Below are 17,062 nucleotides of genomic sequence, written 5' to 3' on the forward strand. Positions count from 1 at the left end.
CGAGTTGGCGGCCGTAGTCTTTGTATTGAAGATATGGAGACATTACTTGTATGGTTCGAGATTTGAAGTGTTTAGTGATCACAAGAGTTTGAAGTATTTTTTCGATCAGAAGGAATTGAATATGAGACAGCGAAGATGGCTTGAATTGTTGAAAGATTATGACTTTGGTTTGAATTATCATCCAGGTAAAGCTAATGTTGTTGCAGATGCCTTGAGTAGGAAGACATTGCATATGTCCGCTATGATGGTCAAAGAGTTCGAATTGCTTGAACAGTTTAGAGATATGAGTTTGGTTTGCGAATGGTCACCTCAGAGTGTGAAATTGGGTATGCTGAAGATTGATAGTGAATTCCTGAAAAGTATCAAGGAAGCACAGAGAGTTGATGTCAAGTTTGTAGACTTGTTGGTTGCTAGAGATCAGACTGAAGACAGTGATTTTAAAATCGATGATCAAGGTGTGTTGAGATTCCGAGGAAGAATTTGTATCCCAGACAATGAAGAGATTAAGAAGATGATTCTTGAAGAGAGTCATAGAAGTAGCTTGAGTATTCACCCGGGAGCTACGAAGATGTATCATGATTTAAAGAAGATTTTCTGGTGGTCTGGTTTGAAACGAGATGTGGCACAGTTTGTGTATTCCTATTTAGTTTGTCAGAAATCGAAAGTTGAGCATCAGAAACCTGCTGGAATGATGGTACCTTTAGATGTGCCAGAATGGAAATGGGATAGTATATCCATGGATTTTGTGACGAGTTTGCCAAATACTCCTAGAGGGAACGACACAATTTGGGTTATTGTTGATAGATTGACGAAGTCGGCTCATTTTCTACCGATTAATATTAGTTTCCCTGTTGCCCAGTTGGCAGAGATTTATATCAAGGAGATCATGAGGTTGCATGGTGTTCCTTCGAGCATTGTGTCAGATAGAGATCCAAGATTTACTTCTAGATTTTGGAAAAGTTTGCAAGAGGCTTTGGGTTCGAAGTTGAGGTTGAGTTCGGCGTATCATCCGCAGACAGATGGTCAGTCGGAGAGGACAATTCAGTCGCTAGAGGATTTGTTGAGAATTTGTGTTCTTGAGCAAGGAGGAACTTGGGATAGTCATCTTCCGTTGATCGAGTTCACATACAATAATAGTTACAATTCAAGTATTGGAATGGCACCTTTCGAGGCTTTATATGGTCGGAGATGCAGAACCCCGTTGTGCTGGTTTGAGTCAGGTGAAAGAGTGGTCTTAGGACCAGAGATTGTTCAGCAGACTACTGAGAAAGTTCAGATGATCCAACAGAAAATGAAGGCGTCGCAGAATCGACAAAAGAGTTATCATGATAAGCCTAAAAAAGATCTTGAGTTTCAAGAAGGAGACCACGTGTTTTTGAGAGTCACTCCTATGATTGGTGTAGGACGTGCTTTGAAGTCAAAGAAGTTGACCCCGAAGTTCATTGGTCCGTATCAGATATTGGAAAGAGTTGGAACGGTGGCTTACCGAGTGGGTTTACCGCCGCATCTTTCGAATTTGCACAACGTTTTCCATGTGTCGCAACTTCGAAAGTATGTTCCGGATCCATCTCATGTAATCCAAAGTGACGATGTGCAAGTTAGAGACAACCTTACGGTAGAGACTTTACAGGTGAGGATTGATGATCGTAAAGTGAAGACGTTGAGAGGCAAGGAGATACCTCTCGTGAGAGTCGTTTGGACGGGAGCGACTGGTGAAAGCTTGACGTGGGAGCTTGAGAGTAAGATGCTGGAGTCTTATCCAGAGTTGTTTACTTGAGGTAAATTTTCGAGGACGAAAATCTTTTAAGTGGGGGAGAGTTGTAACACCCACTTTCGTTTAATCGTTTATTTAATCGAGTTTAGGTGATTATATTATAATTATATAATATATGCATGATTTTGGTATGTTTTGATGATTTATGATGATTTGATCGATGACGTGATGAGTTATGAGTTTTGGAAGATTTGATAAGGATATGAGAATTATTTTATTGTTAAATAAAATAAAGATTTGAAAATAATATAAAATATTTAGTTGAGGGCTGTTTTGATATTTTAGATAGTTTTAGGGGAGAAAGTGAGATAAGATAAGTAATTAAGAAAAGATATAAATAGGGAAGACCTAATTTTAGAAAAACAAATTGTACGTGAAAACTTTTGGAAAAAGGGAGAAAAAGCTTAGAGAGGAGCAAGAGACCAAGAGGGCTGCGTTTTTCTGCAAACTTAAGGTAAGGGTGAGACTAATAACTCAGTAATATTAGTTGTTGTAATTCTGATGATTAATTAGCAAGAATTAGGATTATTTGGAGAAAACGAAAACTAGGTCAAAACCTTATAATTGATGATCAAACAGTGAGAATTGGTTTAATTGATGTAGAAAGTGTTCCTAGACCTTAGATAATGTTTAGAACGAACTTTGGAATCAAAAACAAGCTTAGAACCATGTGGATCGACAGATTTTTGTGATTTTAGGAAACCTGGCCGTAGCGACATTCATCGCTCGCCACGACGAGCTATGATCCTCGCCTCGCGAGGGATGAACTTCATCGCTCGCCACGTGAGCCTTTCCTTTCGCCTCGCAAGCGTTTCTGGCATTGCTCGCCACAGCGAACAACCCTTCCTCGCCTCGCGAGCTTAGGCAGAGAGCATGTCATATTTTGTGTTTCGACCTTTTTAGTTGGACCTTGGATGCTTTAGAGTGCCTGAACATACCTAGTATTGATTAGGAATGAATGTAGGATCAGATTGAACCCAGAACAACACTAGTTTGGAAGATGAGTGGTACTCGCCATGGCGAGTAAGAACACTCGCCTCGCGAGCACAACCAGAATTTAGATGCTTGAGTGTTTGTGCGATCTGTGTCGCACGTGTTGATCAAGAGTGAACCCCTAATTGGTAATGAAACCTAATGATGACGTTTAATGCAATCTGTAAAGCCTTTAAGACATGTTGACGTTAATTAAGCATGATTAATGTATTGTACAATCAAGTAAGATATGAAAGTTAATTATGATGCAAATGATTTGCTGTTGATATAACGATATCATCTTGTTATGTGACTTGTTTATGCTGCTTCCGTTATTTAACTAAGTACATATGGTATATGATGAAGTTTAGCTCCGAATTATTGGATGCATGTTGATATGTTGATTACGGTGTTTTGTTGTTAAGAGTCCATGCATAGCATATCATTGAGCTTAGTCCTCACCACGTTTATTAGGAGCTTTGTCCTCCGCACGTTTTATAGGAGCTTTGTCCTTCGCACGATTAAAGTATATTAATACTTATGATGACGATTGATACCACATGCATATAAGGAGTCTAAGAGCATTGTCACATTGTCATGATTAAGATGCCTTGTTGATAATGATTGAATATGTGATTACGTGATAAGTGTTTATCAATTATGTTATGTTGTTCATGATAATTGGATATATGATTACGCGATAACTGTTTAGCAATTATGCAATGTTGTTAAAGAAATGATTATGATGTTAATTTATGATTCGCAATTACATTGATTAATGTTATTTTGTTATGAAATCTCACTCCTTCTGCTTGAAAATGTTGCCCTTCGTATGGGTAACTTGCAGGTGACCGTGCTTAGTGTGCAGTTGCCGTTGTGAGTGGCCTTGCCTTCTCTGTGTCGTCTAGGTCGCTCTGATACGTAACGGGATGGGATTATATGCTATAACATGCTTCATTCTTTTACGTGAACTGCTATGATAATTTCTGTTTTGATTAACTCTTTTGAGATACTTTGTTGGGGCCTGCGTGCCAAACTGATCTATGACTTCTGAACTAATATTCCGCTGCTATGTTAAGATATTATGTGGAAGTTAAATTATTATTTAACTGTTTTTGGATTACGTTTCTATGTGATATCCCGTTTATGGTTTTTACTCTGATAAATGTTTAAGAAATTTGTATATTGGGAAAACGGGGTGTTACAACGCACTTCTTCAAAAATTTGATAAATTAAGTGTAAGTGTCGTCACACCTGCTCCTATTTCACCACCTTGTGAATTTTGTGGAATACTTGGCCATAATGGTGTTGAATGCCAACTAGGTAGTGTTGCTGAAATGTCCCGAGCAAAATTTTTATAACAAAACTCCTAAAAATCCTTTTGAACAACAAACAACACCACCCGGTTATGCAAACAATCAAAGAGTCCATCAGAAATCCAGCTTGGAAATTTTATTAGAAAAATATTTTATGGATCAATCCAAGCAACTTCAAGAACTTAAAAATCAAACTGGATTTTTGAATGACTCTGTTGTCAAGCTTACATCTAAAGTGGACTCCATTTCTACTCACCAAAAATTGCTAGAAACTCAAATCTCTCAAGTAGCCCAACAAGCGGTTGCTTCCTCTCCTACCATCGGAATCTTTCCATGTCAAACTGAAACCAACCCCAAAGGCCAAATCAGTGCTATTACTCTTAGGGATGGTAAACAATTAGAAGATTCTGTTGTCAACGCTAAGAACAATGAAGGAGAGATAGGGAGCGATGAGCCTCAAGGTGAGAAAGCCAAAGGAGAGAATGATAAGTCATTTGTTTCACCATCTCATGAGCCTAAAATTCCATTAACACAAGGTTTTGTTAAATCCAAGTTAGATGACCAGTTTAGGAATTTTATTGAAATACTTCCAAACAAATTGCCACCTAAACTTAAGAATCTAAAAAGTTTTTCCATACCTTGTGTCATAGGATCTGAAACCTTTGAGAAAGTCATGTGTGATTTGGAAGAGCATGTCAGTTTGATGTCATTGTCCCTTTCTGAAAGATTGGGTATAGGATAAACAAATCACTTTCTAACCGTCAAACTAATGACTCTAAACGAGCGCTTCGTGGGAGGCAACCCATGAGTTTTATTGCTCTTATTTTGTTTGTTTTGTGTTATTTTAATTTGTTGTGTAGGTACTTGTCCAAGATGATTCAAAGAAAAAAAATTGAATTTTTTTTTTCCTTTTTAAAAAAAAAAAATTGTGCCTAAGACCAGAGACTAGGCACGGTCCGTGCCTATGAAAAACAATTTTTTTTTTTAGGGAAGAAGATTGTTGGCTCAGATGATGATGCAGGGAGGAAGACATCAACAGTCATGAATCATGACATCGAATTCAAAGATACCGAATAAAGGACTCTTATCTCTAGACCTATATCTGCTTGCAGGTACTCTGATAGTAATACTATGATTACACTAGGTATTGGAGATAGTATGGTTAGATTATTGAACACATTGACTTGCACCATATGGAGTAGGAAAGAGGTAGGGATGATGAGGACTGATGAACTGTTAATGTTGTGGGCTATGCTTTATAACCACCCTGTTAACATTTGCTTGATTATCTTGTTTCAATTGCTAAAAAGAAACCGGATGATAAGAGTGATGTAATGGTAGGTGGAATCATCACCTTTATTGCTAGAAAGTTTGGGGTGAGTGTGAATCAAGGGATCAAGAGGATAGAGGGGAACTATTATCTAGACTTATATAATCTCACTACTTTGTCCTTCCTTAGAACCCATGACCATACTCACAATTACCAATATGAGTGGAGAATTATTAGAGCTAATTGTTTGATTATTCTACCTAATCCGGACATAACTAATCTGGAGGTGGTGGAAAAATTTGCTTTATGTTGGTACTAACCCACAGGTACAAGGTGATGGTGGTGATGAAGAGGAGGTACGTGCACAATACCATGAACAAAAGCCGGTGGAAGCTATAATGATGAACGGTGGGCATGGATGCAAACCAATGTTCAAAGAATAAGTACTGAGCAACAAAGACAAGGTGTTGAAATGGCCGAGCTAATGAACAATGTCTAAAGGGGCAATCGAATAAATGTAGAAAATAATCAAATGCTCTGGAACATGCTGCAACACCTTCACCTCCAAGGTCCACCTTATGGACCTCAATAAAATTGTGAGATTTCCTCTTCCTCTACTCTTCTCATGCTTCTCCTAAGATAGGGTTAAGAGTGATAATTGAGGATTAGATGATGGAAACTTATAGAATTGATGTAGGAAGTGTGTACAGACCTTAGATAATCCATAGGGTGATGTTTAGAATCAATTTTAAGCTTAGAACCATGTGAATTGTTGCATTTTCATGGAAAACTGCATTATGTCTGAGCTGACATTCATCGCTCGCCTCAGCGAGCAGCAAGTCTCACCTCGCGAGTGATGAAGTTCATCGCTCGCCTAACAAGCAAATCCCCTCGCCTCGCGTGTTGTACCTTGTAGCTCGCCATAGCGAGTTGATCAGTGAGTCAACCATGATTTTGAGAATTAACTCCTTTAGTCGAGCTTTAGATGATTTTGGGTGCCTGAACACGTATAAGAATGATTAGGCAAGTTCTTAGATTGAAATTGAACATAGGGAAGTTAAAAATGGGATTTTTGGGTTAAAAATGTCAAGTTCCTGAGAGCACCCAGTTTCTGTTCTCCAAGGCGAGCAAACTTTTTCTGAACTCGTATAGCAAGTAGAGTGGCTCGCCTCTCGAGCTGCACAGTGTCAGACTACCTTGTTTAGGGTTCTTGTGATCTTTGTCGCACGTGAGGTTATGAGTTGATCCTTGGTGTAGGAATAGAGGTTGATTATAATGTTTATGATGTTCAGTAAAATAATTGATGTTGTTAGTAATGTGATGTAGTTGTATATGCATTATGTGGATTATATAAGATGTTTAAGTTGATGATGATTATTATTTGATATTGTTACATCTTGAGATGTTTATGTGCTGCTTATGTTGCTGTTGTAAAATAATTAAGCTCCATGTGTCAGTCTAAGATGTAATATGTCGTTCCAAAGTGTTGGAGTCTTAAGTTGTTGAAGTTGTCTAAGTTGCACACGTTGTTGAGTCCATACATACTCATTTAAGTTGGGGGTTTGATGCCCTGGAGCCTTTGCTCAACACGCTGGGGGCTTGATGCCCTGTGAGCTTTTGCTCAAATGCTTGATGCCCTGGGAGTGTATTTATGCTCAAATAAGTTGAGGGCTTGATGCCTTTGATTGGTACCACATGCATGATTAAGAGGATTAAGTTGCATAGTCAAGTCGAGGTTGCATTGTCGAGTCAAGTTGTTAAGTTGATATGTTTTAATGAAAAGTTTAATGAATAATTATTATTATGATGTGCTGATGATGCTTATGCTGTTAAATATAATTGATGAATTATATGCTTAATATTATTGTTTGTGAAATCTCACTCCTTCTGCTTGGAAATGTTGCCCTTCGTATGGGTAACTTGCAGGTGATCCAGAGTAGTTGCTGTTAGTTGCTGTCGTGAGTGGTTTCTCTCTCATGTGTGTCTTAGGTGCTCTGATACGTAACGGGATGGGAACCTTGTTATTGCTTTTCTATTCCTTACGTATTACTTTATGAAGTTTCATGACTATGTTTTTAGATTGGACTTTTATGAGATGTTTATGATGAGGCCTTCGTGCCAAAGATTGTTTTTAGATGATGAATAATTCCGTTGCGAAGTATTAAATATTATGTTGTTGAATTTTGAAGGATAAATAGTTATTTATTCCGTTTATGATTTTTAAGAAAAGAAGTGTGACATTTCGTTTATGTTGAAAAACTCTGATTATATGCGAAATTTTTATGTTGGAAAAACGGGGTGTTACACTTTAAGTCTTGCATCTCCTGATGAACTTCAGCTTCTGGTGATCTTGCTTCTGATGAGATGCTTCTGATGAACTTGCTTATGATGACCTTATCACTTCAGGAGCACTTTTACTTCAAGAGCACTGTGACTTCAGGAGCACTTCTCTTCAGACGCTTCAAGCTTCCTTTTGTTGATTCATTTGCTCTCTTTTGTTCTTCCAGAACCTATTTAAGATGTCAAATTTTTTTCTACGATCCTGTACACTTGAACAAATATTACCATATCCAGTTGACAATTTTTAATATCTTGTTATCACCAAAACTCTGAAAGGGTAATGTTAAACACATTTTGTTCCAACAGAATTATCCGTTTATTTCATTTACCCTTGAGGTTCCTTGTTTGTATATGCACGTAATCAGAAGAAGACAAAGTGTACTATCTGAGTTTAACGGTGGCATTTTCAAAAGACAATAAATCTGACGCGTCCTTCTGAATTTTCTTTATTCGACATCTAATGACATTCTTTGGAAAAATTTCTTTATGGTTGAATCTTAATAGAAATGGTTGGCCATGAGAATTCAAACTTGTTAAGATTATAAATTTAGTCCTTGTATTTAAAATTAATTCATTTTTTTTTCTTTTTAAAATAAATAACTTTAATAGAAATTGTTGGCCCTGAGAATTTGAACTTGTTAAGATAATAAATTTAGTCCTTGTATTTAAAATTAATTCATTATTTTTCTTTTTAAAGTAAATAACTTTAATAGAAATTGTTTAAGAATTTGAACTCGTTAAGATTATAAATTTAGTTCTTATATTTAAAATTAATTCATTTTTTCTTTTTAAAGTAAATAACTTTAATAGAAATTGTTGGTCTTGAGAATTCGAACTTGTTAAGATTATAAATTTAGTCCTTGTATTTAAAATTAATTCATTTTTTCTTTTTAAAGTAAAATACTTTAATAGAAATTGTTGGCCGTGATAATTCAAACTTGTTAAGATTATAAATTTAGTCCTTGTATTTAAAATTAATTCAATATTTTTCTTTTTAAAGTAAATAACTACTTCAAGAATATCTGAATAATATTTTATGTAATTTATTGTTTTTTTGTTGGTGTTTGTTATTTTTATCCGTATAAGTAAAAAATGTTTTAAAACTACAATCCTTATTTAATTGAAAACTTAATAAAACTGTAATGATATAATTTATTATAAGTATTTTTTATGAACTAAGTGTGGTTAAATATTAAGATGAAACTTAGATATTCCAACTCAGTTTACACCTCCTAAAAATCCATGTCCTCTTCCATCCACTCATAATAAATTAACTAAAAAAGGTAAAAATATGTTTAATAGGGGGTCAAACCAAAATCCAAAAAAATGAAGATGATATATATTATGACATCTTTTTTTTTTTTTAAGGGATTATGACATTTTTGCAAGACTAATATATTTATCATATAAAATAGATGTATTTAATTATTTTTTAGCCTTTAATAGTAAAAGAAAAAGAAAGAATGTTTTTTATATTTTGAGGGGAAGAAAGAATATTTTTTACCCTTGGGAAGAAATATAGTATGATTAGAATTCTCTCAAAGTCACAACCAAAAAAATAAATAAAAATTTCTCTCAAAAGAAAAAAAAACCCATTTGCTTTTTCACCGAAATATAAAAAAATTCCTCAAAAACATCAAAATCAGATCCATAAATATTTGGGCAACACATAGCGACTAGGGTGGCAACAAATTTGATGTAAGAAAACCTTTGAAACCCTAAAATCCAAACAAAAGAAAAAGGCACACATAATGGAGAAAGGAACAGTGGAGTCTCCGATCATGGTTCTCCCAAAGGAACTGATGTTTGAAATCCTTTTTAGAGATGAGTCAAGCAATCCTTTGGAACTGATGCGTGTTTCCAAGTTGTGGAAATCTCTAGTTCTTGATCCTTATTTCGTCGAGAAACATATGAAAAAATCCTTTATTGACATTGCCTTTCTATTTGCTAAGGCCATGAAACCCTGGAATGCTTTTCGATCGCAACATTTTATACAAAAAGAAGAAGAAGTTGTTGATAAAGAAGAGGGAGCTATTGAAGAAGAAAAAGTTGAAGAAGAAGAAGAAAGAGTTGTTGATGAAGAAAAGGAAGCCATTGAAGAAGAAAAAACTGTTGATGAAGAAAAAGAAAAATTTGAAAAATTGGCGAAAGGAGTAGTTATTGTATTGAATAATGATTTGGCGACTCTTTCGTCTATCAAAGGGAAAATGGAGGCTCTCAACGTTGAAATGGAAGTCCAACCTATGGAGGATAGAATCAAGCGTCTCCGAAGCTTTGTGCTTGTTTATATCAAGTCAACAACATCTTCATCTTCATGCTCTCATTGATGATTATTTTTGGTTTCGTTTTATCTTTTCTCTCTTTTGGTTTCAATTTGCATTGTTCTTTTTTTATTTAATCTGACATTACAATGAAGGAATATTGGAGTAAAAATAAGTGAACTATTTGATGTCATTGTTAGTGTTCAGAAATGTGGTTGCAAATAATGGTGAGTTATTGAACTAGTATATGCTTCTTTGCACGTCAATATTTTTTACGGGAATTGTACGTTATTACATTATTATGTTTCTTGTCGCATATTTTTCTTACATGGTCACAAAATCAAATATAAATTATTAGACACACATAAAATGTTGATTTTAACTTTTAATCTCTTAATTTTGTCAAAAAACAAACTTTTAATCTCATAACCATTTCGAAAATGATTGAAAAATTAATTAAATATTTTTCTTTTATAATTCGATTGGGTTGGTCTTTATATATGCCCATAGTTTATGACTATGGAAGATTTGATCCTAATATCATTTGTAATCTCTTAGTATTTTTTTGTTGAGGAAAAACACAGTGCTTTTCATTATCTATAATATGTCGAATGCATGACGGTACATCACCATAAACGTGAGAGCTAGCACTAGATAAGATTCTTATTTGTTTATAGTATTTTTTCTAATAAGAAATTTATTAAAATTAAAACAAAATCAGATATTATTTGTAATCTTAACAATTAATTGTGATTCTTTTTAAAAAAATAATAATTGTGATTAATTTTTATAGCTTTTTGGATAAATAAATACTATAATGGAGGATATTGATACACAATCATTACTACTTACTAATTATAACATAGCAAAAGATTGTCTTGTTTCATTCCCCCTAGATTCACAATTTGATAGATGAAATGAAAATAGCAGAAACTCAGACACATAAGTGAAGAAATTTAAGATTCGAACCCTAATTCTGGAGTCTAGTCTATTAATTTCCATTTTTTTTTTTCAATGAGCTAAAACTTACAGACTGTTAGAAAAATTTAATTAAATTAGTTATGTGATGGGAAGAATGTTTTCTCAATCTTGACCATGGTTATTTTTTTTTTTTACCAATTGGTAAATTTCATTATAGACAATTACAATTCGAATCACAACTTCAGTTTTCTACATAAAAAAAAAAAAACTTCAACTTTTAAAATATAGTGATACATATAATTTGTTATATTTGTCGACTGAAACGACCCAATTTTTAGGATATAATTTATTTAATCGTTTTATTATTTATTAATTGTTTGAATTGTTGGATTAATTGAATTTTAGTAGAGATAGAAGAATTAAGAGTAATTTGGTAATTTTTTTTGGAGTGGATGGCATTTTAGTGATTTAGAGGTGGAGAAATATTTATTGAGGTTTGTAGTAACTTGGTGGAATTACTAGAATAGAGGTAAATGGTAAAAAGAGGATATTAAATGAATTAGAATGATTAGTGTTATTTGTTAGTAAGAATAAGACTAAGTCCAATAAGAGTAAGTGAACTAAGAACAATTGGTGAGAGTATATAAGACAAGTAGTAGTCACAAATTAGGGTTGTGAAATCATTTGTAAGTTTACAAATTAGAAGCTAGAGAGAGAATATAGAGAGGAAGAAAAGAAAGAAGAGCTCAAGGGGAGAAACGAAGGAAAATTTAAGAGAATCAAAGTAGAGGGGAAGTTGAAGCTAGAAAAGCTTAGCTTTTGGAATTATAAAGTATGGGTGTGAAATTTATTCATCCTTGGGAATGATTGCTCATATGGATAGAATCTTGGTTGTTGTGTTTGTTGTGTATTCATGAATTATTGATGAATTATGTTAATTTTCATTCTCCATTAATTATGCTTATCAAAGGCCAAAAAACAATTTAAGCTGTTTTCGCAGCACTGGCGTTGTAAATGGGGTGCTAGGAGCCTAGTTACAGAAAGGCAGTGCTTGAGCTGGTCATCAACGGCGCCAGGCGCCCTTGACAATGCAAGGAATTCTTTGGATTTTGTTTCGGGTGCTTCGGGGATAGGTTGACATGCTACTATGCGATACATTGATGATGTTAAATTGCTGTTTTGATGAATCAGGGGATGATATGCAATGTTTAATTGAAAATGAATTGATTATGTTGATTTGGAGACATAATTGAATGAAACTTGAAGAATGAAAATGAACTAGAACGAAGTAGAGTTTTTCCCAAGTGAAATGATATTGTTATGCTTACACTACTATTATTGTAAACATATAGATAACATGTAAGGATGTGTGTGAACATGTAACTTGTTTTTGGTGAAATATGTGAAAATAGATGAACTTTGGAAAATAGACGAACTTTGATAAATGATGAATCATGCCATGTTAACTTGTGAATGACCATATGATAATGATAAGTTGATGAATAATAGTGAATTGGTGATTGCTATATGCATGATACATTGATTGACTAGGTGTAAATGATTAATCGTCTCAAATGCTATTTTTTTTCTAAATGAAGAGATGTCGCTTCTTTGATGTGGTAATTGTTTGATGATGATTATTGATGATGAATATGTATATATGTATAAATGGTGATGAATACATGTATATAAAGTGGTGATGTTAATGATGGTGATGTCTTGTATGAACATATGCATTTGGTGAGTCATATTTTCATGCATTCATGAGTCGGTAGGATACTCAAGTATCCAAAGTAACGATAGAATGTTTTATCATCCAAGTGGTGAAAGGATATTGTAATATCCAAGTGATGATGGGATCAATTGGTAACATAACTCCGACATCCAAAGAATGGTACCGCATGCATATATAATCATGTCTAGAACATTGCATGCATATATGTCTACTTGGGAGTCGTATTGTAACGCCCTAGTTGTTATTTAATTATTTCTGATCTATTTAGAGTCTTTTATATGATTTTAAATAATTATTGTTGATGTTGTGGTGTGATGTATTTTATTAAATGATTTATTTTTAGTATTTAATAGAATAATGTGAGAAATAGAATTATTTTGGGAGTTTGGGGTTAAATAAGAATTAATAGAATTAAGTGGGAGTTAAGTGAAATAATTGGGGAGTTAAGAAAAGGGGAGAAGTCAGAAAAACTGTTTTACGTACAAACTGAAGTTTTGGGAGAAAGCAAGAGAAAACCAAGAGGAGAGCCAAGTGAAGAGAACCGGATTTTCTGTAGAGTTCTGTCCTTCAATCTAAGGTAAGGGTGAGGCTAACTCTCAATGATATAGATTATAATTCTGATTTTGATTTAGCAAGAGGGTTTATGGTTAAATTTGGGAATTGGGTTAGGTTTTAATCTTCGATTTTGGATTGAAAGAGTGTAGAAACCATTGTAATAGTGTTAGAATGTGTTCAGGTCGTAGACAGAAACTTATAACACTTATGTAATCTGTTTTGGGGATTGAAATTGAGATTTTTTGGGAAAAAACTGCATTATGCCCGTACATGATATTCATTGCTCGCCTCCGCGAGTAGCTTGTCTCGCCTCGCGAGTGAGCCATCTTCATCGCTCGCCTCGCGAGCAAGACCACTCGCCATAGAGAGTATGTGAGTGAGAGATCATGACTTTTAAAATGTTTTTATAACACGTAAGTTGAATGGTTTTGAGTGCGTGGTTGTTTTTAGAGAGGACTGGGACAATTTTCAAATTAAAAAGATGATTAGGGAGCTTAAAAATGAAGATTTAGTGAGAAAAATGTCAAAACTCCCGAGAGCATCATTTTTCTTGCTCGCCGCGTACTCGCCATAGCGAGTAGCTCATTTCTTGAGTTCGCCATAGCGAGCAAATGCACTCGCGAGGCGAGTTTCTCAGTAACTGAAGCCGTTTATATGTATTTGAATATTGTTGGTTGGATTTTTGTGTATGACAAATAGTTATGATTAATTGTGTTATTTTACCGGAGCTGTTGAGTTGAGTATGATGAATTGTTGATTGCTGTTATGTATATTTATATTTAAATAAATTATACAAGTTGTTGAATTTCATTTTCAAAGGTTGTTGTATCATTAGTTGATCATGTTGAGGTGTAAGTCATATTTATATATATGCACTGTTGAGTAGCAGTTGTCGTCGTTCCTGCTGTCGTTGTGTTGTAGTTGAGTTGTATGTTGATATACACAAAGTGAAGTCTGAAGGTGAGAAAAACACAAGGGGGGGGGGGGGGGGGGTTGAATTGTGTTTTCTTTTTCTCTCTAAAAATTCTTCTTCTGATAAAACTTCAGAAGCAGTTTGAGAGTGCTTCTGATGAAATGATCATAATCAGATATGCAGCGGAAAAGATCAAAGCAAGACACAAGCAGTTATCCTGGTTCCTTCCACAAATCGGAAGTAGTCCAGTCCCCCTTGCACTTCCAAGGAGATTTCACTATAATCACAAAGATTACAAAATGCTCAATACTCTCTAAGTATGAGACTTCTCAAAAAATGCTCAAGCACACACACAAGAGTCTTCCAATGCTCAAGCACTAAGCAAGAGTCTTCTAATGCTCAAGCACGCAGGCAATATGCTTCTGATCAAACAAAAAATACAATGAAATAAGTTTGACTTGAACACTTGATATACAATCAGTGGTGTTCACAATACAATACGTTAAAGACTCTAGACTTTTGAATTTCTAAGATGTATCAAATCAGTGCAGAAATTCAGTGTGCTTTGTAGAATCAAATTGACAGAGTTTTGGCGCTTTTTAACTTGTGTATCTCTATCTACAATCTTCAAGTCTTCACTCCTTTATATAGAGGTGTGAAAGAGACGTTGAGATGATTAGCACGTCTAAAGAGTCGTTTGAAATCCTTTGATCATTCACCAGTAATCCTTTGCCTGATTTGGGTGTAGTCCTTTGAAGAATTAGCTTCAAATTCATTCCCATCTTGAAGGCACAAATTCTGCAGGCATAGCTGTTGTCTTGTCTTGTAGCGTGGACAAAACAGAGTAGTGGAGGTAGTGGTTGTACACTTGTACTTTGTCAACTCTGTTAACGAAGGACAAATACTCATTGCTATCCAAATGACCGTTGATACCTCCTTTTCAATTCTTCGTTCTTCTTAGATAAGGTTGAAATGAGAAACAGCTACTTTGGATCTTCAGTTTGAATTTACGGATAAAAATGTAGCTTCTGGTGATGATATCGCTTCTGATGAAAACCTTGCTTCTGATGAGCTTCTGCTTCTGATGACGTCATCACTTCAGATGGACTTCAGCTTCAGGAGCACTTTAAGCTTCAGACGCAGTTTTCTTCAGATGCTATGAATTCCTTTGCTTTCCATTGTTCTTCCAAGACCTATTGAAATTACTTGACTAGCATTTGCTCCTGTATACTTGAACAATTATTAGTAATAACCAATTGACAATTTTTAATACCTTGTTATCATCAAAACTCATTAAGGTTCATTGTAAAACACATTTTGTTCCAACAATCTCCCCCTTTTTGATGATGACAAACAATAGTATTTAAACTGTTCAATTGTTGTTGATTTAATTAATAAGTTGACTACTAGGATAGAGGTTTGTAAGCTCCCCCTGAGTCTAATAGATCTTTAAGGAGAGGTTTGTAAGCTCCCCCTAGTTCTATACTCATTAATTAAATTTCAATAAAATACTCATAGAAAAATCAGAAGTATTAAAAAAAAGGTTTAGAAGTGGTTCTGAGCAAAGCTCATATCAAAAAGTTAATTTGATGGGGCTCAGAGCCTTAAAAATACTATACATCTACTCCCCCTTTTGTCATCAACAAAAAGTAAGTAAAAAATAAAACAAAAGAAAGAGTATCAGAGCAACAGAAGGATAAACTTTAAAATACAGTGTATTAGAGCCAATGACACAACAAATATAGCAATTATTTTCAGAGCAACAACTTGAAAATAGCATGAGAAATATTGAATTGATTCACAAGCAATGATAAACAAGTTAAAATACATAGTCAAAGCAATGCAATACTTAAAACAAAATCTAAACATTCAAAAAAAAATTGGTGTGCAACTAAGGTTTGGATAGCTTAGACACTTGTTCCAATAAGTATTTGATCTGCTCAGACTGCTTCTGAAGTTCTTCATCCTTGGCTCTCAGTCTTTTTCTCAGCCCTTCTTGAATTCTATCAGCCCTTGAGATGTAAACAGCTTCTGGATAGAACGGAGTGTTGGCTAGCAGAGGCACATAATCAAGCTCCTTCACTCTAGCTGCTTCATGCATATCATCCAATAATTTCTTCAACATAGCAGAGTGAGATGAGACACATTTTGTGCTCAGTTGATCCAGCAGTATATTGAAGCCTTTCTTCAGATCCATCCATTGATCAAGATAGTGAATGGGAGGTACAATAACTGTTCTGAGAAGAATCAGTGTCTGAATCTCATCACTTAACCTTATAAGCTGTTCATCAATATATTCAGATTTCAGGATGGTGTCTGGGATGGGTGTTTGAGATGTAGAAGGTTGGTTAGAGGCTGTTTGATGTTCAGAAGAGGTTAGGTCAATTGTTGGTGATTCTGGTTGTTGTTGTTGTTCTGTGTTAGGCTGGGGTTGTTCTGTGGTAGTTTGTTCTTGGTCAGAGACAACCTGTTCAGGAACAGTTGGCTCAGGGATGATTGTTTCATTTTGTGTGGTTGTTTGTTGGTTTTCCAAAACAGTCTTTTCAGGGACTGTCTTAGAGGCCTTTGTTGGTGTAGGTTGCATTTCACCACCTAAATGCTTTTCTAAGTTATGAAGGGTTGATGATTCTTGGTGTTGGGGGGTTTATGAAGTAGTTGCTTCTGAAACTACTTCAGAGGCTTTTTGTGGGGATTGGTTATTTTGTGGGTTGGTTTCAGGAAATTGTATACTAACAGCCTCTGGAATAGTTGGTTGAAAGAAGTGATCAGCAGGAAAATTGAATTTTTCACAGATTTTTATCCTCTGTTTAGAGAATTCAATTTGGGTCTTCTCATAATCAATTGTTCCAAAGGTTGTTAGTTTGGTAGGTTTGCGGTTTAAAAGTTTTTCAATATGTTGACTAAGAGGTTGGTCATCTGATTCAGTGGATGATGATGAGGGTGAAGATGGAAGGTCAGGAATCTGAGTATTGACATTAGCTTTTAAAGAAGTACCTGAAGAGTGA

Source organism: Medicago truncatula, chromosome 4 (genome assembly GCF_003473485.1).
Source record: "Medicago truncatula cultivar Jemalong A17 chromosome 4, MtrunA17r5.0-ANR, whole genome shotgun sequence".
In the NCBI taxonomy this organism is placed as follows: domain Eukaryota; kingdom Viridiplantae; phylum Streptophyta; class Magnoliopsida; order Fabales; family Fabaceae; genus Medicago; species Medicago truncatula.